The 24238-nt window shown below is 39.1% G+C and overlaps 1 protein-coding gene across 4 annotated transcripts in view; it reads left to right on the top strand.

Moving 5' to 3' along the window:
- Positions 1-24238, top strand: part of CRY1 (cryptochrome circadian regulator 1) — a 106820-nt gene that overhangs the window by 1262 nt on the left and 81320 nt on the right. The window contains exon 1 of one of the 4 annotated variants that reach the window (XM_065524748.2): positions 657-848. The exons of the other annotated variants lie outside the window; for them this stretch is intronic. The gene's annotated coding sequence lies outside the window, so the exon portion shown is untranslated. Of the gene's footprint in view, positions 1-656; positions 849-24238 lie in introns of those variants that run through there. 4 annotated transcript variants of the gene reach the window in all.

The following is a 24238-nucleotide window of genomic DNA, read 5'->3' as shown; positions in this document are numbered from 1 at the left end:
TCGGCTCTTTTTCTCAACTCCTCCTTGTGGTTGCCGAGACAAAGCACAGTTTTTCTTTCTAGGCAAGTTGTAGTCCTTCTAGGGATCAGAGCACAAAGAAATCTTAGAGATGCTTTATGATCTTCCTGAAACACCGGGCTACGTGATCGTTGGGCCCCCTGGTGGAAATGAAAGCATTAGCTCAACAGAGAGACTCTTGATCACTTACCATGTGCCAGGCACTGATTTAAATGCTAGGGATATAGCAGTGAGTGAAAGACAAAAAGTCATGTCTTCAAGCAGAAAGTAAAATATGTAGTATTTTAGGTGGTAAGTGTTGTGGAGAAAAATAGAGCAGAGTAAAGGGATAAAGAATACAAGGGTAGGGATGAGCAGTTTTAAATATGATAATCAGGGGAAAAGTCACAGAGAAGGTGACAGTTGAGCATACCTGAAGGAGGTGGTGGGATGCAGATATCTAGGGGAAGACCATTCCAGGCAAAGGGAGGAGTAAGGGAAAAGGCAGAGATATGCTTGACCTTTGGAAAGAACAGCAGAAGAATCCAGTATGACTGGAGCAGAATAAGTGAGGGAAAAATAGTAGACGATGAGGTCAGAGTTGACTTAGGGCCAGATTGAAGAGAGCCTTATAAGCAGTTTTCAAGATTTGGGTTTTTACTCAGTGAAGTGGGAATAACTGCAGGATTATGAGCAGAGAAGTAATGTGATCTGACATAAGTTTGAAAAAGAATTTTTCTGCTTGTTCTGAGAACAAATCTGAGAATTTCTCTGCTTGTGGTTCTGAATTGGGGAGTGGAGGTGGACAAGAAGCAGGAAGTCCAATTAAGAAGCTGTTGGCATTCATCCAGGTGAGAGATGCGAAGGTTTGAATCATAGTGATAATTGTGGATGGGGTGAGGAAAAAAAACAGATGCTGGCTATATTATGAACGCAGAATACACAGTATTTGTTGGCAGATTGGATATGTAGTGTGAGAGAAAGAAAAGGAGTTAGGCTGGGTGCGGTGGCTCATCCCTGTAATCCCAGCACTTTGGGAGGCTGAGGCCAGGAGTTCAAGACCAGCCTGGCCATCATGGCAAAACCCTGTCTCTGTTAATACTGAAAATATAAAAATTAGCTGAGCACAGTGGTGCATGCCTGTAATCTCAGCCGCTCAGGAGGCTGAGGCATGAGAATCACATGAACCTAGGAGACGGAGGTTGCAGTGAGCTGAAATCGTGCCACTGCACTCCAGCCTGAGTGACAGAGTACTCTGTCTCAAGAAAAAAAAAAAAAAGAAAGAAAAAGGAGTTATAGTTTGGTGCTATATAAAAAGCACCAAAATTCAGTGCTTTTTATGTAGTGGCAGCTTACTGTTTGAGAAAATTTTTGGCTTGAGAAACTGGAAGGATGGGGCTTCAATTTGCTAAGAAAGTGAAGCCAGCTGGAGAAGCCATTGGGAGGGTGATTGGAGTTCTCTTCCATTAAGTCATTAAGTTTGAGATGTATTTTACACATTCAAATGGAGATAGCAAATAGGCAGTTGGATGTGTCTGGAGCTGCAGACAGAGATCCAGGCAGGGAGTATAAATTGGAGAATTCATGAGATTATAGATAATATATAAAGCCATGTATTCATCCATCTATTTATTGAACAAATATTTGTCAAGCGCTTACTATATGCCAGGCACTGTTTTAGGTGCAAGGGATCCAGTATAAACAAAACAGTCCCCGATTCTCACCCTGTTGGAGCTACATTCTAGTGGAGCCGTTAGACTGACAGCATTAAGAAAAGGAGATAGACAAGAGATACAAGTGGTGCAAGGGCCGAACCTTGAATACTCTTAATGTTTATAAATTGTGGAGCTGTGAAAGAACCAGCATATGAGACTGCGAAGGAGCCACTAGTAATGTAAGACGAAAACCCAGAAGAGTATGGTGTCTTAGAAGCCAAGTAAAGAAAGTGTTTTGGCCAGGCATGGTGACTCATACCTGTAATCCCAGCACTTTGGGAGGCTGAGGCAGGCAGATCACTTGAGGCCCGGAGTTTGAGACCAGCCTGGCCGATATGGCAAAACTCTGTCTCTAGTAAAAAAAAAAACATCAAAAAATCAGCTGGGCGTATGGCACCTGCCTGTAATCCCAGCTACTCAGGGAGGCCGAGGCAGGAGAATCACTTGAACCCAGGAGCAGAGGTTGCAGTGAGCCGAGATCGTGCCACTACACTCCAGCCTGGACAATAGAGCCAGACTCTGTCTCAAAAAAAAAAAAAAAAAAAAAAAAGGAAAGTATTTCAAGGAAGAGAGAGTGTTTTACTTATGTCAGATGCTACTGATAGGTCAAGTAAGATGAGAACTGAAAAATAAAAATTGGACTTAGCAATTTGAAGTCATTTGGAATTTTATCTGGAGTGGTTTTGGTAGTGTCAGAGGCAAAAGTCTTTTTGGAATCACTCATAGTACCAAATTCAGTGCTTTTTATATAGTAGTAGCTCAATTACTGTTTGCGGAATATAGTGATATCTTAGAGTCAATAATTTTATATTTAAACAGCTTTATTAATTTACTTATTGACTATGGGATAATGCCCAAATTCCTTAGCCTGGCAAGATCTACCTTTTGGCTTATGTATTTCATTTTCTACTGTTTACAATATGTGATTTCAACTCTGGGGGGAAAACCTTCTTAGTTTACTTTAGAACTATCTTGTATTTTCTTTGATCAATACTTTTTAGACTTTTGGATTTAACAGAAAAGCAAAATTTTAAATAGTTATTTTACCTAATAAGCACATTAAACAAAACTACTTTTTTATACTGCCATCCTTTCGTTTAAAAAGGATGTTTTAATATTTAAAAAAAAAAGTTTGGCTGAGCTCAGTCTCATGCCTGCACTCCCAGCTACTTGGGAGGCTGAGGCAGGAGAATCACTTGAGCCTAGGCGTTGGAAGCTGCAGTGAGCTATGAATGGGCTACTGCACTCCAGCCTGGGTAGAGACAGACCCTCTCTCTTAAAAAGCAAACAAAGAAACAACAACAACAAAAAATTTGAAGGACATTGTCTCAGAATACAATTTTTTGATTTGGATAAATTTATAAGCTTTATGAAAATTCACATCTCTTAGAAAAATTATCCTATAAAAAAACTTATATACTAATGTTCACAGAAGCATTATTCATAGTAGCCAAAAAGTGGAAACAACCCAAATGGCCATCAATTGATGAATGGATAAACAAAATATGGTATAGTCATATAATGGAATATTATTTGGCCATAAAAAGGAATGAAATACTGATACATGCTACAACATGTATGAATGAACCTTGAAAAACAAACTAAATGAAAGAAGCCAGTCACAAAATTCCATGTATTATATGATTCTGTTTTTATGGAATGTCCACAGTGGGCAAATGTACACAGACAGGAAGCAGATTAGTGGCTCCTTAGGACTGGGGAAGCTGGGGAGTTGGTAGGTGATAGCTAAGGGGCACAAGGTTTCTTTTTGAGATGATGAAACTGTTCTAGAAGGTGATGGATGATTGTACAACTCTGTACTTGTCTGGGATGATTAGCAGTATTCCGAACTCTTACACCACTTTTTGTTGTTGCTTCTCACATCACTCTTAGCATTTGCTGCCCTCATTTGTGAATGTTAGTATTGTTTTATTAATAGTTTGTTTGAGCTGCTGTAACAAAATACCTTTAGACTAGGTAGTTTATAAACAATAGGAATTTATTTCTCACAGTTTTGGAAGATTTCCAGAATCAAGGCACCAGCGGATTCAGTGTCTCTGCTGAATAGATGACGCTGTCTCTGTGTCCTCACATGGCGGAAGGGGTAAACAGGTTCCTGCAGCCCTTTTTATAAGAGCACTCCCTTAGTCTGTTTGTGTTATTATAAAGGGATACCTGAGGGTGGGTAATTTATAAAGAAGAGAGGTTTACTTGGTTCATAGTTTTGCAGGCTTTACAGAAGCATGGCATCAGCCTCTGATTCTAGTGAGGACCTCAGAAAGCTTTTAATCATGATGGAAGGGGAAGTGGAGCTGGCATATCACATGGCGAGAGAGAGAAGGGAGGGGTACCAGGCTCTTTTAAACAATTAGTTGTTCTGTTAATAGAGTGAGAAATCACTCATTACATGATAGCACCGAGCCATTCATGAGGGATCTTATCTCATGTTCCAGACACCTCTCAACTCCAACATTGGGGATAACATTTTAACATGAGATTTGAAGAGGGCAAATATCTATATCACTTCACTTCTAGCCCCCCAAATCTCTTGTATTATTATTATTTTTGAGACGGAGTATCACTCTGTTGCCCAGGCTGGAGTGCAGAGGCGGGATCATGGCTCACTGTAGCCTTAACTGCCTGGGCTCAAGCAGTTCTCCCACTTCAGCCTCCCAAGTAGCTGGAACCACAGGCGTGCATTACCATGGCCAGGTAATTTTTTTATTACTCGTAGAGGTGAGATCTCACTATGTTGCCTAAGCTGCCTCATACTCCTGAACTAAAGCAGCTCTCCTGCCTCAGCCTCCGAAAGTGCTGGGATTATAGGTGTAAGCCACTGCGCCCACCCTCTTGTCTTTTTTCTGTTGTTAAATATAATCATCTCTTTCAAAGTCCCCAGAAGTCTTAACTAGTTTTAGCATCAACTTAAGTCTTATCCAGGACTCGAGGCAAGTTCGTTATAGCTATGAGCCTGTAAGATCAAAAACAAATTATTTACTTTTAAGATACAATGGTGGAACAGACATTGGGTAAACATTTTCATTTTAAAAGGGAAAACTTGACCAACAAAAAGGGACCCACCCATGTCTGAAACCTAGTAGGGCAGATATTAAAGCTGTAAAATAATCTCTCTTGACTCATGTCCCATAACTGAGCACACTGGTCCAAGAGGTGGGCTCTTGAAACCTTGGGCAGCCCCATCTCTATGGCTTGGTTGGGCAGACCACATGGCTTCTTTCATGGATTGGAGTCTAATGTCTGTCACTTTTCCAGGCTGAGGGTGTATGCTGTTTTCATCCAAAGGATTATTTTAATCTTTCCACTTCCTCACTTTCCACTCCCTCCCACATCCTGAGCACACTGGTCCAAGAGGTGGGCTCTCAAAACCTTGGGCAGCTGCATCTCTATAGCTTGGTTGGGCATAGCGCACATGGCTGTTCTCATGGATTGGAGTCTAATGTCTGTCAACTTTTCCAGGCTGAGGGTGTATGCTGTTTACATCCAAAGGATACTTTTGATCTTTCCCCTTCCTTCCTTCCTTTCCTTCCTTTGCTTCCTTTCCTTCCATCCTCTTTCTCTCTTAGTCTCTTTCTCTCTTTCTGTCTCTTTTTCATAACAGTATTTAACACATTTGACCACACCTTTCTCTTTTTCTCTTGGCTTTAGACTGCCACCACTGTAGGGCCTGGAGGGCAGTGCCCCTGTTCCCACTGCTGTACTGGGCAGTGCCCCAATGAGTTCTCTCTGGGGACTCCAACCCCACATTTCCCCTTGGCACTAGCCTGGTAGAATCTTTCTGTAGGAGCTCTGCCGTGGCAGGCTTCTGCCTGGGCAACCAGACTTCTTGACATATCTTGTGAAATCTAGGTGGAAGCTGCCAAGCTTCCATGGATCTTGTATTCTGTATACCTGCAGACTTAACACCACTTGGAAACCATCAAGGCCTGTGGCTTGCATCCACTGGAGTGGCAGTCCAACCAGTACCTGGGGCCTTTTGAGCCCTGGCTGCAGCCAGAACGTGGGGAGTAGCATCTCAAGACAGCACAAGGCAGCAACACCCTGGGCCTGGCCTCCCAAACCATTTTGCCTGAGGAGGTCTCTGAGCCTGTGATGGAAAGGGTAGCCTTGATTTCTGGAATGTCTTGGGGGCTTTTCCCCATTGTCTTGACTGTTAACAACTGGCTCTCTTTTAGTCATGTTAATTGCTTTAACAACCTGTTGTTCTGGTAGGGCCTGGTACCTGGGGCTGGGTAGTTTGGATTTCTCTCCTGAAAACTTCCCTCTACCACATGGTCAGGTTGTAAATTTTTCAAATTTGTGTGCTCTGTTTTCTCTTAATTATTAGCTTTAACTTTGTCTTTTTTTGAACTCCCATATCTGATAGTAGGCTGTTAGAAGCAGCCATGTCACCTTTTGAACGCTGTGTTGTTTAGAAACTTTTTTTTGCCAGGTAGCTTAAGTCATTACTCTTAAGTTCAGCCTTTTACAAAGTCCTAGGCATGGATACAATGTAGCCAAGTTTTTTGTTACAAGCATAACATATAATGTGGCCAATTTTTTTGTTTAGTTTTTAAAAACTTTATTTGAGACTTCGTGAAAATGGCCTTTACTTTCTATATTTTAATCAGCATTTTTGTCACAACCACTTAACCAGTCTCTAAGAAGTTTTAAAGTTTTTCTTGTGTATGAGCTTTTTTGGTTTTGTTTTGAGCTCTCTAAGCTCTTTTAAGCAGCTTTAGTTTTTTTTTTTTTTTTTTTTTTTTTAATACATTAAGTTCTGGGATACATGTACAGAACGTGCAGGTTTGTTACATAGGTATACATGATGTGCCATGGTGGTTTGCTGCACCCATCAGCCTGTCATCTAGGTTTTAAGCCCCACATGCATTAGTTATTTGTCCTAATGCTCTCCCTCCCCTTGTCCCCCAACCCCTGAGAGGCCCTGGTGTGTGATGTTCCCCTCCCTGTGTCCATGTGTTCTCATTGTTCAACTCCTACTTATGGAGAACATGTGGTGTTTGGTTTTCTGTTCCTATGTTAGTTTGCTGAGAATGATGGTTTCCAGCTTTATCCATATCCCTACAAAGGACATGAATTCATTCTTTTTCATGGCTGCATAGTATTCCATGGTGTATATGTGCCACATTTTCTTTATCCAGTCTATCATTAATGGGCATTTGGGTTGGTTCCAAGTCTTTGCTATTGTGAACAGTGCCACAATAAACATACATGTGCATGTGTCATTAAAGTAGAATGATTTATAATCCTTTGGGTATATACCCAGTAGTGGGATTACTGGGTCAAATGATATTTCTGTTTCTAGATCCTTGAGGAATTGCCGCACTGTCTTCCACAATGGTTGACCTAATTTACACTCCCACCAGCAGTGTAAAAGTGTTCGTATTTCTTCACATCCTCTTCGGCATCTGTTGTTTCCTGACTCTTTAATAATCACTGTTCTAACTGGTATGTCATTGTGGTTTGATTTGCATTTCTCTAATGACCAGTGACAATGAGATTTTTTTCATATGTTTGTTGACCAAGTAAATGTCTTTTGAGAAGTGTCTGTTCATATCCTTTGCCCACTTTTTGATGAGGTTGTTTTTTTTCCTGTAAATTTGTTTAAGTTCCTTGTAGATTCTGGATATTAGCCCTTTGTCAGATGGGTAGATTGCAAAAATTTTCTCCCATTCTGTAGGTTGCCTGTTCACTGTGCAGAAACTCTTTAATTTAGTTAGATCCCATTTGTCAAGTTTGGCTTTTGTTGCCATTGCTTTTGGTGTTTTAGTCAAGAAGTCTTTGCCCCTGCCTATGTCCTGAATGGTATTGCCTAGGTTTTCTTCTAGGGTTTTTATGGTTTTAGGTTTTACATTTAAGTCTTTAATCCGTCTTGAGTGAATTTTTGTATAAGGTGTAAGGAAGGGGTCCAGTTTCAGTTTTCTGTATATGGCTAGCCAGTTTTCCCAGCCCCATTTGTTAAATAGGGAATCCTTTCCCCATTGCTTGTTTTTGTCAAGATCAGATGGTTGTAGGTGTGTGGTGTTATTTCTGAGGCCTCTGTTCTGTTCCACTGGTCTATATATCTGTTTTGGTACCAGTACCATGCTATTTTGGTTACTGTAGCCTTTTAGTATAGTTTTAAGTCAGGTAGTGTGATGCTTCCAGCTTTGTTCTTTTTGCTTAGGATTGTCTTGGCTATACGGGCTCTTTTTTGGTTCCATATGAAATTTAAAGTAGTTGTTTCTAGTTCTGTGAAGAAAGTCAGTGGTAGCTTGATGGGAATAGCATTGAATCTGTTAATTACTTTGGGCAGTATGGCCATTTTCATGATACTGATTCTTCCTATCTATGATCATGGAATGTTTTTCCATTTGTTTGTGTTGTCTCTTATTTCTTTGAGCAGTGGTTTGTAGTTCGCCTTGAAGAGGTCCTTCACATCCCTTGTAAGTTGTATTCCTAGTTATTTTATTTTCTTTGTAGCAATTGTGAATGGGAGTTCACTCGTGATTTGACTCTCTGTCTATTATTGGTGTGTAGGAATGCTTGTGAGTTTTGCACATTGATTTTATATCCTGAGACTTTGCTGAAGTTACTTATCAGCTTAAGGAGTTTTGGGGCTGAGACGATGGGGTTTTCTAAATATACAATCATGTCATCTGCAAACAGAAACAATTTGATTTCCTCTCTTCCTATTTGAATATCCTTTATTTCTTTCTTTTGCCTGATTGCCCTGGCCGTAACTTCCAATACTATGTTGAATAGGAGTGGTGAGAGAGGGCATCCTTGTCTTGTGCCGGTTTTCAATGGGAATGCTTCCAGCTTTTGCCCATTCAGTATGATATTGGCTATGGGTTTGTTGTCATAAATAGCTCTTATTATTCTGAGATACATTCCATCAATACCTAGTTTATTGAGATTTTTTAGTATGAAGGGGTGTTGAATTTTGTCCAAGGCCTTTTCTGCACCTGTTGTGCTAATCATGTGATTTTTGTCATTGGTTCTGTTCATATGATGGATTACGTTTGTTGATTTGCATATGTTGAACCAGCCTTACATCCCAGGGATGAAGTCGCCTTGATCGTGTGGATAAGCCTGTTGACATGCTGCTGTATTCAGTTTGCCGGTATTTTATTGAGTATTTTCACATCGATGTTCATCAGGGATATTGACCTGAAATTAGATTTTTTTGTTGTGTCTCTGTCAGGTTTTGGTATCAGGATGATGTTAGCCTCATAAAATGAGTTAGGGAGGATTCCCTCTTTTTCTGTTGTTTGGAATAGTTTCAGAAGGAATGGTACCAGCTCCTCTTTGTACTTCTGGTAGAATACGGCTGTGAATCCATCTGGTCCTGGGCTTTTTTTGGTTGGTAGGCTATTAATTACTGCCTCAATTTCAGAACTTGTTATCGGTCTATTCAGGGATGTGACTTCTTCCTGGTTTAGTCTTGGGAGAGTGTTTGTGTCCAGGAATTTATCCATTTCTTCTAGAGGTTTTAGTTTGAGTAGAGCTGTTTATAGTATTCTCTGATGGTGGTTTGTACTTCTGTAGGATCAGTGGCGATATCCCTTTATCATTTTTTATTGTGTCTATCTGATTCTTCTGTCTTTTATTCTTTATTAGTCTGCCTTGCGGTCTATCAATTTTGTTAATCTTTTCAAAAAACCAGCTCCTGGATTCGTTAAGTTTTTGAAGGGTTTTTCCTGTCTCTGTCTCCTTCAGTTTTGCTCTGATCTTAGTTATTTCTTGTCTTCTGCTAGCTTTTGAATTTGTTTGCTCTTGCTTCTCTAGTTCTTTTAATTGTAATGTTAGGGTGTCGATTTTAGATCTTTCCCGCTTGCTGATAATGGACATTTAGTGCTGTAACTTTCCCTCTTAACACTGCTTTACCTGTGTCCCAGAGATTCTGGTATGTTATCTGTTTGTTCTCATTGGTGTCAAAGAACTTACTTACTTCTGCCTTAATTTCTTTATTTACCCAGTTGTCACTCAGGAGCAGGTTGTTCAGTTTCCGTGTAGTTGTGTGGGTTGGAGTGAGTTTCTTAATCCAGAGTTCTAATTTGATTGCACTGTGGTCTAAGAGACTGTTCGTTATGATTTACGTTCTTTGCATTTGCTGAGGAGTGTTTTACTTCCAATTATTGATCAATTTTAGAATAAGTGCTATGTGGTGTGAGAAGAATGTATATATTCTGTTGCTTTGGGGTAGAGAGTTCTTTAGATGTCTATTAGGTCTGCTTGGTCCAGAGCTGAGTTCAAGTCCTGAATATCCTTGTTAATTTTCTGTCTCGTTGATCTAGTATTGACAGTGGGGTGTTAAAGTCTCCCACTATTATTGTGTGGGAGTCTAAGTCTCTTTGTAGGTCTCCTAGAACTTGCTTTATGAATCTGGGTGCTCCTGTTTGGGGTGCATGTATACAGTTAAGATAATTTGCTCTTCTTGTTACATTGATCCCTTTACCATTATATAATGCCCTTCTTTGTCTTTTTTGATCTTTTTTGGTTTAAAGTCTGTTTTATCAGAGACTAGGATTACAACCCCTAAGCAGCTTTAGTTTAAAGTTTAGTTTTAACATCCCACTCCTGGTACCAGTTTTTTGTCTTAGTCTGTCCCCATGACTCAAATACCTCTTGCTAGGCTCCATCTCCAATATTAGAGATCAAGTTTTAACATGGGATTTGAAGGGGACAAATATCTAAACTATATCAGGCATGAATCCCTCTCATGACAGTACAATGCACATGACCAAGTCACCTTCTAAATGCCCCAACTCTTAATACTATAGCATTAGGGATTCAGTTTTAACATGAATTTTGGGGGAACACAGACAGACATTCAGACCATAGCAGGGGTGTATTCTGTATATAATCTCTCTCCCACTTAACAGATAGTACCTTCCTGAAGAGAAGTTGCCTCTTAAATCAAAATTTTATTTTGTATACCTATCCATTATAGGCAGTATTATTGATGCTGGGTATACAGCAGTGAACAAAACAGAAAAAGTTGCTGCCCTATTCCAGTAGAGGGGAAAACAGACAATAAGAAAAAAATAATATATCAGGTGGTAGTAAATTCAATGGAGAGAAATAAAGTAGAATGTGAGAACAGGGACCTAAAAGAAGAGGACACAAGCTATTCATATATCTGGGGAAAGAGCCTTTTTGTGTTCTCCACAGCATAGTGTCTTATACATAGTAGGCATTAAATATTGTTTTAATTTTTCTTAAAAATCTAAGGTTTAGGGATGGGACAGCTATTTTATGTAATTTATATGTTAATGTCTATCTTAAACTCATAACTTAGAAAAAATTCTCAATGAACAGATTTGTTTTAGTATTTAAACTTCAATATGTTTATTACACATTTGAAGCTATCACATGTAAACTCTCTTAATTTTCAGTAACTAAATCTATAAATGTGCCTACATCCTTACTAGTTCTTCCTTCTAGTATACAACTTCAGTGGAAGAGATACTGCTGCCTCTTCAAAATGAGTTCCTTCTTCTGTGCTCCATTTCAAAGACTGCTCATTTTTTATATTTATTCTTACCTTTTCTTCTACTTTTTCTTCTTTTTAGGTTGCCTCCAATCAACATTTAAACATGCTTAAGATCAAATTCTGTAAAACATACACAATCTGTAACAACAAAGGAACAGAACTTAGCCTTGACTGTGTTCCACTCCTGCAACTATGTATCTTAGTTTCTTTGTAGCCAATTTCTTGAGCAAGATGTCTAATACTGGCTGACTTCGTTTCTTTTTATTCTACTTACCCTTGAACCCACTCCAAACTAAGGTGTGTCCAGCTCCACTCCCACCCACTCTACCAAAGCTATTTTTATCCAAAGGATACTTTTAATCTGCCCATTACCTGACTTTTTTCTTTCTTTTTTTCTTTTTTATTTTTTTTTAACAATGTTTGACACATTTGACCACTTCTTCCCTTGGCTTTATTAGAGGACTTCCTCTTCTTCTCTTGGCTTTATTAGAGGACTCTCCTATGCTTTCCTGCCAGCGCTATTAGTGTTCTTCCTTAGCTTCTCCTTTTCTGTTCAACTTTTAAATGCCCATGAGGTCTGTGATCTCCACCCTCTTTTCATTTCACATATTTCTAAGCAATCTTATCTCTTCTCATAAAGTCAGTTACCATTTACTCGTCTGTGCCCAGAATTTTCAGGTTAGTGTCTTCAGCGCAAATCTTTTTCCTGATCCCCAGACATGTGTATGTGTTTGTATGTATCATATATACCCATTTGCCTGCTTGAATGTATTGTATTACCTCAAACTCAGCTTGTCCAAAGCAGAGTTCATCTTCATCCTTCTCTATTGCTCAAAAACAAACAAACCCCAAACTGAGTTTTCCTGTGTTTTCTGTCTTCACAAATGATACTTCCATTTACCCATTTGAGTCCTTACTGTGTGGCAATTACTTGCTAATTTCTGTGGATAGCATGGTAGTCAGCAGATAATTTCTCTGCCCTCAGGGAGTTTACAGTACAGAGGAATATTTATTAAGAAATAAAATAGTTACAAAAATACATTCTTCCGTCTCCCTTGTCTCGTTAGCCCATATCACCATTCTCTTTACCTAGATTGTTTTAGTAGCTTACAAATCATTGTCCCCCTTTCCGTTCTCTAATTCATTCTCTGCATAGCAAGTAAAGTGATCTTTTTAAAATTGAAAATTTGGTCATGTCATTCATGCTTTAAAACCTTTTAATGACATTTCTTTACCCTTGGGTTAAAGTTCAAAAAGCCATAGCATGGTTTCAAATCCTTGTATAATCTGCCCCTCTGCTTCTTTCTAGTCTCTGATGATTATTTCACTGAGGCATTTAAACTGCAACTTGAAGTATAAAGTGGATCTTAATAAGCAAGGCATGGAGGGAAGGGAATTCCAAGCAGAGAGAAGTGAATTCCAGACTGAAGGAATAGCTTAAGGAAGGGCACAGTATTCTGATAGTGGTGATGAGGCTGATGTAGCTGAGTCATATGGTGCATGAAAAGATAGGAGGTGTTATTTAGTACTTTTTTTGTTTGCTAGTTCGTTGCCTGAGTCAAACAGGCTTAAGCAAAAAGAAAGTTTATTGGTAGATGTAATTGAATAACCTGAGGGAAACTGGCTTTGGACATCTCTTGATGCTAGGGCTCAGAAGATGTTACTAGGATCACGTTTATCTTTGCATCTCTGAACTGCCTTGACTTCTCAAACAGGCTGTCCTCTGGTGGCAAAATACAGCAATAACAATGGCATTTACCTCAGCAAAAAGCATACACCGTTGGCCCAGAAGTCTCAGCAAAAGTCTTATGGCACTTCATTAGCTCTTTTTGGCCAGTTTCTGAACTAGTCTTCATGAGTTTATGATTATCTTAGCTGAAGTGTGCTTTGCTGGTGGAATCAGCTTGCCTGGACTGAAGTAACTAAGTAGAATGAGTAGGAAGTAGGTGGATACCCTAAAACAACATTGTTGCCTATTATATAAGAACTCGGATAAGTGGGTATAGTTCAGAAAAGCTGCCCTTGTTTGGGGAAATATAAATTTAGTAGCTGTGTGAATGTTAGGAGAGAGTCAAGATACCAGTTTGGAGACTTTATCAGGAGTTCAAGTGAAAGATAATATAGGCTTGAACAAGGGGAAAGGCTATGAAGAAGGGGAAGATATAAGAGGAAGGCTGTAGAGGTACAGTGGAAAGCTTAGGTGACTGCCTGGAAAACAGTTTCATAGAGGAGGAAGGTGAGGGAGAAAGTAGAGTGTAAGATCCTCATACTTTGTGCCTCTGTGACAATTAGACATTAAGTTAGGAAACACAGAAATAGACCATATTTAGATGAGGAATAGAGTGAGTTTAGGTTGTTGACCAGTTTGAAACACTGCTAAGATACCAACATGAGAAATGAAGAAAATAGAAATTTAACTCTGGGAATTATAGACGTTGGATCTGTGCATATGGGAATAATTCCTGCATAAGTAATGGATGAAGTATGCCTGGATGAGATTGGATACAGCCATAAAAAGTTATGTGAGTCAAAAGCCCGGTGAGAAAACTCAGTGAATACTATATTTAAGATGAATAGGAGCTGGTGAAGGAGGCAAAAGAGAATCAGAGAGGTAAAAGAGGATCCAGGAGAGTGCCATATTATGGAAACTGAATGTGGCAAGAGTGATTTTACATTGCACTACAGGAGGCAGGTTAGGATGAGTTTTGACAATTATGTAGGAAAAATTATCAAAGACTTAGAAGTGGGAAAAGGAAATTATTGCATATCTGGAATGCTAGATATTGTTCAGAGGACTCTCCAGGAGTTACATGATTCTGATTAAGGGATATTTGATTGACAAGGCTGTTTTACAATTCCGTAAAAAGGGGTAAAAGTTAAGTTGTAGAAAACTGAAAGCAGTACAGATGTTTTCTGCCCATACCAATGCAAATTATGTTTGTGCCATGAAAATGAATTTTGTAAGTTGAGAAATAGTAAATCACATTATCATTTTAATCAGTTTTAACATCTTACTTCTTTCTTCCTTAATCAATGAATTAAAATTTTTACCAGATCTTCATTTCATATTTGTATGAGAGTCATGATTTTACTATTTTGAAAATTATACTTTATCTGTTACAAAGACTTTTGGTGAACCTTGAGATAACACGTCAATGTAGGTGTAAGGATAGAAATCAAATTGAATAGGATGTTAACAAAGGTGTGTGTAGCAGGTGAGGGGAGGGGAGTGGGGGAAATGATTAAGGTTGGAATGCAAGGGAGATTTTTTATGAGAGAGGTAAGAGATTAGCTCAAGGCATAGGTTCTGGACAGGCTGAGGAAAAGTGAATTTTGGTTAGGTAACTAGACTTTTAGTTAAGACAGCATAGTGGATTCATAGGATGATGAATAAGAAATAAAATATATAGATAAGGTGAGGCCTGAATATGTAATTCTTTGAATGACAGACTGAAGTGAGTTTAGGACATCTGACTGTACTAAGACCTACTTTATAATTCCTACTTTCCTATTAATTGGCCGTGGGACTGACCTTGGGTAAATCTCTCTCCCTTCTTTTATTCATTCAGGAAAACTTTCAGTGAGAGCCTGTTATCTACCAGGTACTGTGTGAGTCATTGGAGATACAAAGAGGAAGGTTATGGTTCTTGCCCATAAGGAAACTTTCACACCGCTAAAGGACAATTAGAACATACAATGTTGAAAAAGACCTCTGTGGAAATCTGCAAAGACAATTGTGAACGCACAAAGAAGAGACAACTTTAAAGGGGTGGGAAAAGGGGTAAAGGTGATGAGTGTGTGCTCTAGAGGCGTGTGTGTGAGTGTGTGTGTTTATGTGTATGTGTTGGGGAGTGCGGAATGTGAGATATGAGACTGAGAGAGGAGTTATTCTAGAATGCTTCTGTAGTAGGCCGTTCTTGCATTGATATAAAGAAATACCTGAGACTGAGTTGTGTGTAAAGAAGAGAGGTCTAATTGGCTCATGGTTCTGCAGGCTGCTCAGGAAGCATAGCAGCATCTGCTTTTGGGGAAGACTCAGGAAGGTTACAATCATGGTGGAAGGCAGAGGGGGAGCAGGCATGTCACATAGCAAAGGCGGGGGCAAGAGAGTAAGGGGGAGAGGTGCTACATACTTTTAAATGACCAGATTTCATGAGACTTCGCTATTGTAAAGACGGTGCCAAGAGGGATGATGCTAAATAATTCATGAGAAATCTGCCCTTTTGATCCAGTCACCTCCCGGTAGGCCCCACCTCCAACATTGGGGATTACATTTCAATACGACATTTGGGCAGGGACACATATCCAAACTAGATCAGCTTCTTGAAGATGCACGAGTCAGTGTACTTATATGAAAAGAGAGGTTTTTTTTTGTTTGTTTTTTGTTTTTTTTGAGACAGGGTCTTTGTCACGCAGACTGGAGTGCAGTGGCGTGATTTCAGCTCACTACAACCTCTGCCTCCTGGGTTCAAGGCGATTCTCATGTCTCAGCCTCCCGAGTAGCTGGTGGGATTACAGGTGTGTGCCACTACTCCCAGCTAATTTTTGTATTTTTAGTAGAGATGGAGTTTCACCATGTTGGTCAGGCTGGTCTTGAACTCCTGACCTCAAGCTATCTGCCTGCCTCAGCCTCCCAAAGTGCTGGGATTACAGGCATGCACCACCGCATCCAGCCTGAAAAGGAAGTTTCTAAAAAATCCTCTCTTGTCTGACACCATTGGAACCTGCAGTTACTTGAAAAAGGATATCATAAAAAAAAAAAAAGAAGAAGAAACAGAAAAGTGTGCATTAATTTGATGGTTTTTGATGTAGGGCTTGATTCCAGGTCTGAGTTCTTTTGCTCACTTCTTTATCTACTTTTATTCTTTAGGTGAGCTCATCTAGTTGCATACTTGAATATCAGATAATTTCCTGTCATGTATTACCTGCCCTGGCATCTATCTTGAATTCCAGACTTGCCTATCTAGTATTTTTACTTGGATTCAAAATAAGCATCTTAAGCTGATTTTGTCCCCATCTCCTCCACCTCCTATGGTTTTTCTGTATCACATTAAATGTCAACATTCACCTAGTTCTGCAAAAACCCAGGAGCTACCCCTTCTTCTTTTTGTACTCAAACTTCATATCTAGTCCTTCAGCAATTGTTAGAGCTTTTTCCTTCAAATTAAATCTCATATCCATTCAAATAACACCCTCCCACTGCTATCATAATATCCAGGCCACCAGCATTTTTTACAGGATTACTGTAAAAGCCTCCTAAGTTCTCCACTTCCATTTTTGTGCCTGCCTTTCCCATCTGTTCCATGTGGAATTCAGAGTAATATTTTTAAAACCATAGTTAGGTCTGGTGGCTAAATACCTGGCACAGGGTAGGTGTCAATCTGTCCTTGTGTATTGAATATATAAATGAGTATTGTTCTGCTGATTTTGCCGATGGAATTTCGAGTTGGCTTTCCTGCATAAATTACACCCGCAGACTGATATTGCCTATCATTCTTTAAAGTTGATTGAAACGTAAAAGACCATGGTGAAGCAAACTTGAATACAGAATTCCTTTAGTACATTTTTTTCTTCCCATCTAGTATAGCTGTCTTATCTACAGATAGTTAATTAGACAAGCTTTTTTGGTGATGCACCTTTTATCAAGCCTTTTTGAAGCATTCAGTTTCATTTTCTATAAAGCACCTTTATTTTTTATATTCTCAATCAGTTTATATAAAATTTAAATTATGTGATTAACATAAGAAGTTCAGCTGGCATAAACATGTTTGAGAAACACAACTGACTCTTCATATGTATAGAACTTTAACTGATCAGAATAGGAATCAGATGTATTATAAAGCGGTAGCCTATTTTATTTTTGTCAAACTCAAATTAGCCATGTCCATCAGTCAGTATGGCCTCTGTACACTTTGCACAGGGTATGGAAGGCATTTGGTTATTTGTGCGAATTGATAAATTGGAGATCACTAGTAGTTTTTTGGGTTTTTTTGAGATGGAGTTTTGCTCTTGTTGCCCACGCTAGAGTGCAGTGGCATGATCTTGGCTCACTGCAGCCTCCACCTCCTGGGTTCCAGCGATTCTCCTGCCTCAGCCTCCCAAGTAGCTGGGATTATAGGCCTGCGCCATCACACCCGGCTAATTTTTGTATTTTTAGTAGAGACGGGGTTTCATCACATTGGCCAGGCTGTTCTTGAACTCCTGAACTCAGGTAATCCACCCACCTCAGCCTCCCAGAGTGCTGGGATTACAGTCATGAGCCATAGAGCCTGGCTTAGTAGTTTTAATGTATGTTAACTACATAATTGCCAAGGTCCCTTCTAGTTCTAGAACTGTATGATTTCTGTGATGGTAATACCAAAACTATCACAAGGACAGAAAACCAAACACCGCATGTTCTCACTTATAGGTGGGAATTGAACAATGAGAACACTTGGACACAGGGTGGGGAACATCACACACTGGGGCCAGTCGTGGAGTAGGGGGTTGGGGGAGGGATAGCATTAGGAGATATACCTAATGTAAATGATGAGTTAATGGGTGCAGCACACCAACATGGCACATGTATACATATATAACAAACCTGCATGTTGTGCGCATGTACTTTAGAACTTAAAGTATAATAATAATAAAAGATATATCGATAGGTTTTTAAAATTTGTCATTATAAAATTCATTCTCAAATATTTTTATTTGGTTTGGATTGCATATTTTTAATAATTGGATATTAGGGTTTCCTAGAGATAAAGAAAATATACTATTTTTTAAAAAGAGGATTCTATTGACTGTAGTTACTTTTTCCATTTTTATCTTATCCTATCTCTGTCTTCTCAATAGCAACAACAACAACAAATTAAATATCTAAATGACATGTATTTTTTACTTTTCTTGTTTTATGTGATATAGGCTAGCAGGAGTTAAAAGGCTATAATAGAATCAGTTAATATTAAATCACTATGCTACAGTGTGTATGTCTTAGAGAATGTGCTACCAAGCCTTTTATTGGTATTATGTATGGTATGGGGTCAGATTCTAATTTTGAGGTTAAAATACCCTTTTTAATTGTCTGGCTTAGTGTTAATATTTTTTGTAATGGGGGCATAATTTGGGGGTAATGTGGGAATAGAAAGGAAAGATTGAATGAAAGGAAGATAATTAAAAGGAGGAATAACCATCAGAGTTGAGTGACATGTAGGTTTTTGGAAAAGGAGGAGTCACTGATTGTATTTTGAGATCCCAGGAAGGGAGACATAACAAAGTCAAAAGGAACTAGTTTAGTGCACTACCACTTCATATCCACCAAGATGACTATTATTTAAAAAATTTTAAAAAGGAAAGTAAGTGTTGGTGAAGATGTGGAGAAATTGGAACCCTCGTACATTGCTGGTGAGAGTATAAAATAGTACAGCTGCTGTAGAAAATTTTGGCAGTTCCACAAAAAGTTAAACATAGAATTACCAGCAATATCACTCGTAGAATTCCAAAAGAATTTAAAGCAGGCATTCTAACAAAAACTTGTACGTGAATGTCCATAGCAGCACTATTCACAATCACCAAAAGGTGGGAAGAACCTGAATGTCTGTCCACTGATGAATGGATACAAAATGTGGTCTGTTCACATGATGGAACCATAAAAAGAAATGAGATACTACAACATGGATGTCAAAAACATTCTAAGTGAAAGAAACCAGACACCAAAGATCACATATTATAGGATTCCATTTATATGAAACATCCAGAACAGGTGAATTCATAGAAACAGAAAGCAAATTAGTGGTAGCCAGGAGCAGGGGGAAAAATAGAGAGTGATTGCTTAATGGGTACAAGGTAATGAGTTTCCATTTGTGTTACAAGTGTTTTGGAACTAGACAGAGGTGATAGTTGCAGAGCATTATCAGTGTACTGTATGCCACTGAATTGTACATTTTAAAATTACTAATTTTGGGCTGGATGCGGTGGCTTATGCCTGTAATCTCAGCACTTTGGGAGGCTGAGAAGGGTGGATCACTTGAGGTCAGGAGTTTGAGACCAGCCTGGCCAACATGGTGAAACCATGTCTCTACAAAAAAATATAAAAATTAGCTGGGCATGGTGGCACATGCCTGTAGTCCCAGCTACTCAGGAGGCTGAGGCAGGAATTGCTTAAACCAAGGAGACGGAGGTTGCAGTTAGCCGAAATCGTGCCACTGCGCTCCAGCCTGGGCAAAAGAGTGAGACACTGTCTCAAAAAATATATATTAATTTTGTATTATATGTATTATAATTTTACCTCAAAAAATTGTAATCAAACAATTTCCCTATATATCAGAGATTGGCAAACTTAATGTAAAGGGCCAAATGATAAATATTTTAGGTTTTTCAGGCCATATGATCTCTCTCTCAGCTACCCGCCTCCCCTGTTGCAGAATGAAACTAATTAGGATGTCTGTGTTCCAATAACACTTTATTTACAAAGAAGGCAGTGAGCTGGCTTGACCCGTAGTTGGCTGGCCGCTTGCTGCATATAAGCAACCAGTTAGCAAAGGTAACAGGAAGAAAAATTATGTATATAATAGTAACAGAGAAATACAACAATCCAGAGATAAATTCAGATACAACCAGAGAATGATGATTGGATCTTGTTCTCTACTGAAGCTCTTGTTCTTATGGAATAGGAACGGACTGCCTCATGGCCCATGAAACATCCTCAGTTGAGAACATCTGTCAAGGGTTCAACAAAGAGTACAGTTTGAAGCTTTCTAGTGAGAGAAAGAAGGAAACCTATAAATTATCATTCAGTCAGTTTCAAGATTTCAGCCTTGTCACAGACTCCTGCTTGTTGTCTTCCTTCTCCTCTCTCCTACACTTTTCCAGCACCTTCTTCCCCTAATTAATCTGTAGTCTGGTATCTTTCTGTATAGATTGTTATTTTCTCCTAGTCATGGAAGGGCCTGTTTTCCAGATGTCTCAGATTTAAAATGTGAAAAACAAAACTATAAATATAAAAGTAGTAGAAGAAAACTAAGGAGGTTTTTTTTTTTTTTTTTTTTTTTGGTGCCTTTGAAATGAGAAAGGTCTTTTTAACATGGAATCCTAAAATCAAAAAGAAAAGATTGGGAACTTTAGATAATCATAAAAGTAGTGCATGCCATTATCACCATATCATATAGAAAATCTAAAGACAACATCCCAAGGGATAAAGGGGAGTCTGTGATAAAATTTGATTTCCTTAATATGTAAAGTTCTCTTGTATATCAGTGAATTATGAGTTACAGTAGATTGTACCTTTTGTCAATATAGAGTCGATACTATAGACTAAGGGCTGGCAACTTTTTCTTGAAGAGTTAGACAGTTAATATTTTCAGCTTTGTGAGCCACAAAGGTCTCTGTCTCATATTCTTCTTTTTTTATGCAGCCCTTAAAAATTAAAAGCATTTCTTGTGGGCTATACAAAAACAGGCCACAGGTCAGATTTGTCCTATGGGCCATAGTTTGCAAATGCTTCTGTAGACTATTTCCTATTTCTTTTATTGAGTCCTTTTGAGAGACCAAGATGGGAGGATTGCTTGAGTCCAGGAGTTCAAGACCAGCCTGGACAATGTAGTGAGACTCAGTCTTTTCAAACAAACAAACAAATACATAAATAAATAAAATTAGCTGGGTGTGGTGGCATGTGCCTGGGAAGCTGAGGTGGGAGGATCGCTTGAGCATGTGAGGTCGAGGGTGTGGTAAGCCATGATCTCCAGTGCCACTTTACTCCAGCCTGGGCAACAAAGCAAGACTCTGTTTTAAAAAAGCAAAAACAAAACAAAAAACAACAACAAAATTAATCTAGGCTAGGCACAGTGGCACATGCCCGTAATCCTGGGCAATTTGGGAGACTGAGGCAGGTGGATGTCTTGAGCTCAAGAGTTTGAGACCAGCCTAGGCGATATGGCAAAACCCCATCTCTAATGCAAAATTAGCCAGGTGTGGTGGCACATGCCTGTAGTCCCACGTAGTCTCAGCTAGTTGGGGAGCTGAGGCAGGAGGATCACGTGGACCTGGGAGGTCAAGGGTGCAGTGAGCTGAGATTGTGCCACTGCACTCCAGCCTGGGTGACAAAGTGAGACCCTGTCTTTAAAAAAAAAAACAAAACAAAAAAAACCCAAAACTTAATCTACCATCTAGAAGTAACCATCTTAAACATTATATAAATCATTCCGGGTATCTCTATGCACATTTAAAGATGAAAGGATGAATGGATATAGATAAATGAAGATCATATTATATACACTATTTTAAAATAAAAAGAATTAAATTTACTTGAATATAACAAGGAAGTAAAATGTAAGAATAACTAAACAGAATAAACTTGTAAAAATTATTTTAGAATTATGATTTTACTGAACTATAAAGTTGGTGTTGGGGGATGGGCAATAACATCTTCACCTTCCCAGTGTAGGGCTAATCAAAGGAGAGATGGACACACATAAAGGAGGATTGTACTGTCAGAAATAATATTCACTTTATTCCTAATAAGAACTAGGTTGTATGACTGTGTAATTAGAATGAGCCTTATGATACTTTATTTTTGAATTAGACAGACTTGTTTAGCAACATAGTCATAGACTGTGCTGGTCAACCACAGCAGGAGTGGATAATGCCTCTATAATTTTACTGCATGGGAGAATAGAAACTACATCCTATAGGGCTGGGTTGAGCATGTGAACTTCCTTGTTTTTTAATGCAGAGGCAGAGATAAATTGAAGATGTTCCTTTTACTTTTTCATCTTGGTTATGAAGTAGAAATTGCTTCCATCTGTGAAAACATGAAGTATTGGGAATAAGTGTCTCATTTTGGACCACGTCCATTTCATTGTCTTTCATAGTATAGAATCATTTAACATACTTGTATTTCTTTCTACTACCAGTACTAAATTATTCTTACTTTGTTGAAGTTTATAAGAGTTCTGTTTTGTTTTGTTCTATACACCAAAATTCCTAGTTATTTTTACTCTTCTTTTTTTTTTTTTTTTTTTTTTGAGACGGAGTTTCACTCTTGTCACCCAGGCTGGAGTGCAATGGCACGATCTCAGCTCACTGCAACCTCCTCTCCTGCCTCAGTCTCCCGAGTCGCTGGGATTACAGGCACGTGCCAGCATGCCTGGTTAATTTTTTTCTGTTTTTAGTAGAAACGAGGTTTCACTGTCTTAGCCAGACTGGCCTCAAACTCCTGATGACCTCAGGTGATCCTCCCGTCTTGGCTTCCCAAAGTGCTGGGATTACAGGTGTGAGCCACCGCGCCCAGGCTTTACTCCTTTTTTTGAGACAGAGTCTCGCTCTGTCGCCCAGGCTGGGAGTGCAGTGGCATGATCTCAGCTCACTGCCACCTCTGTCTCCCAAGTTCAAGCAGTTTTTGTGCCTCATTCCTCAGCAGCTGAAATTACAGATGTGTGCCACCATGCCTGACTAATTTTTGTATTTTTAGTAGAGATGGGGTTTCACCATTTTAGTTAGGCAGGTCTCCAACTCCTGATCTCAGGTGATCTGCCCCTCTTGGCCTCTCACAGTGCTGGGAAAATAGGTGTGAGCCACCATGCCCAGCCCATTTTTACTTCTAAATAAATTCAGAACTTATCAGCAGTCCTTTTATCTCCATTTATCTGTTGTTTGGCTTGATGTCATTGCCCAGCTTTTGCCCCTCTCTCAAGTTCTTTTAGTTGGAGAATGTCTGTCTGTTGCCCCATTAGCATGATAATCTGGTGGGATTATTTTTCTTCTAACACATTTGTGAATACTTTTTCTATTCCATTTGTTGTGTTTACTGTTTGAAGTTTACTAATTAAGTTAGATTGGTTTTAACTCTCCTGTCTTTTTGTGGGTCCCGTTATTTCACTGTTTTTCTTTCAAATTATTGTGATCTCCTACAAACACCTACATGTCATATTATTTGGCAATATTGTGTAGATTCCGCCCATTTCTATTTCTAATTTATTCCGTAATGGTAAACTTTTGATTTTCATTTTTCTTAGCGTTGTGATCTTTTTATGCCTTTCCACTGTTTATGATTTTTGTCTTCTGTTTTAACTTTATTGAAAATTGCCGAACTGTTTTCCAAAGTGACTATACCATTTGCATTCTCACTGATGATGTATGAGACCAGCTGCTCCTCATCCTTGTCAACATTTGGTTTTGTCAGGTTTGTTCTTTCCCATTCTAATAAATATGTAGTGGTGTGTCATTGTGGTTTTAATTTGCATTTTGTTGTTGTCTGTTTTAATGTACTTATTTTCCATCTATATATCTTTGGTGAAGTGTGTTATTCTAATCTTTTGCTAATTTTTTATTGGGTTGATTATTTTCTTATTACTGAGTTTTGAGAGTTCTTTATGTATTCTGGATATTGTCTCTCTTTGCCTAGTTTGTTTCACTTAGTATAAAGTCTCTACGTGCATTCACATCACAAATGACAGAATTTTCTGCTTCTTAAAGCCCAAATAGTATTCCATCCTGGTCATAATAGAGTATTTCTGTCATTCCAGAAACTTCTCTCATAACCCTCTGAGTCAGCCCATTCAGGGAACTTAAAAAAAATAAGTATACTCTCAGTTTCTACCCCAAATCTATCAAAGAAGTAATATCCAGGGTGGTGCTTAGGAGATTTATTTTGCAAACCTCTGTCCCCCCAACCCCATTATGAATATAATGAGCCCTGATTAAGAACTATGACCCGGCTGGATGTGGTGGCTCATGCCTGTAATCCCAGCACTTTGGGAGGCTGAGGTGGGCGGATCACCCGTCAGGGGTTCTAGACCAGCCTGGTCAACATGGCAAAACCCTGTCTCTACTAAAAGTACAAAAATTATCCGGGCAAGTGGTGGCGCATGCCTGTAATCCCAGCTACTCAGGAGACTGAGGCAAGAGAATCACTTGAACTCAGGAGGCGGAGGTTGCAGGGAGCCGAGATCGCGCCACTGCACTCCAGCCTGGGCAACGAGAGTGAGACTCTGTCTCAAAAAACAAAACAAACAAACAAACAAACAAAAACAACTATGACCCAGCTGGTTAT

This window comes from Macaca fascicularis, chromosome 11 (assembly GCF_037993035.2).
Source record: "Macaca fascicularis isolate 582-1 chromosome 11, T2T-MFA8v1.1".
Classification (NCBI taxonomy): Eukaryota; Metazoa; Chordata; class Mammalia; order Primates; family Cercopithecidae; genus Macaca; species Macaca fascicularis.
This window is presented reverse-complemented; position numbering and strand designations above follow the sequence as displayed.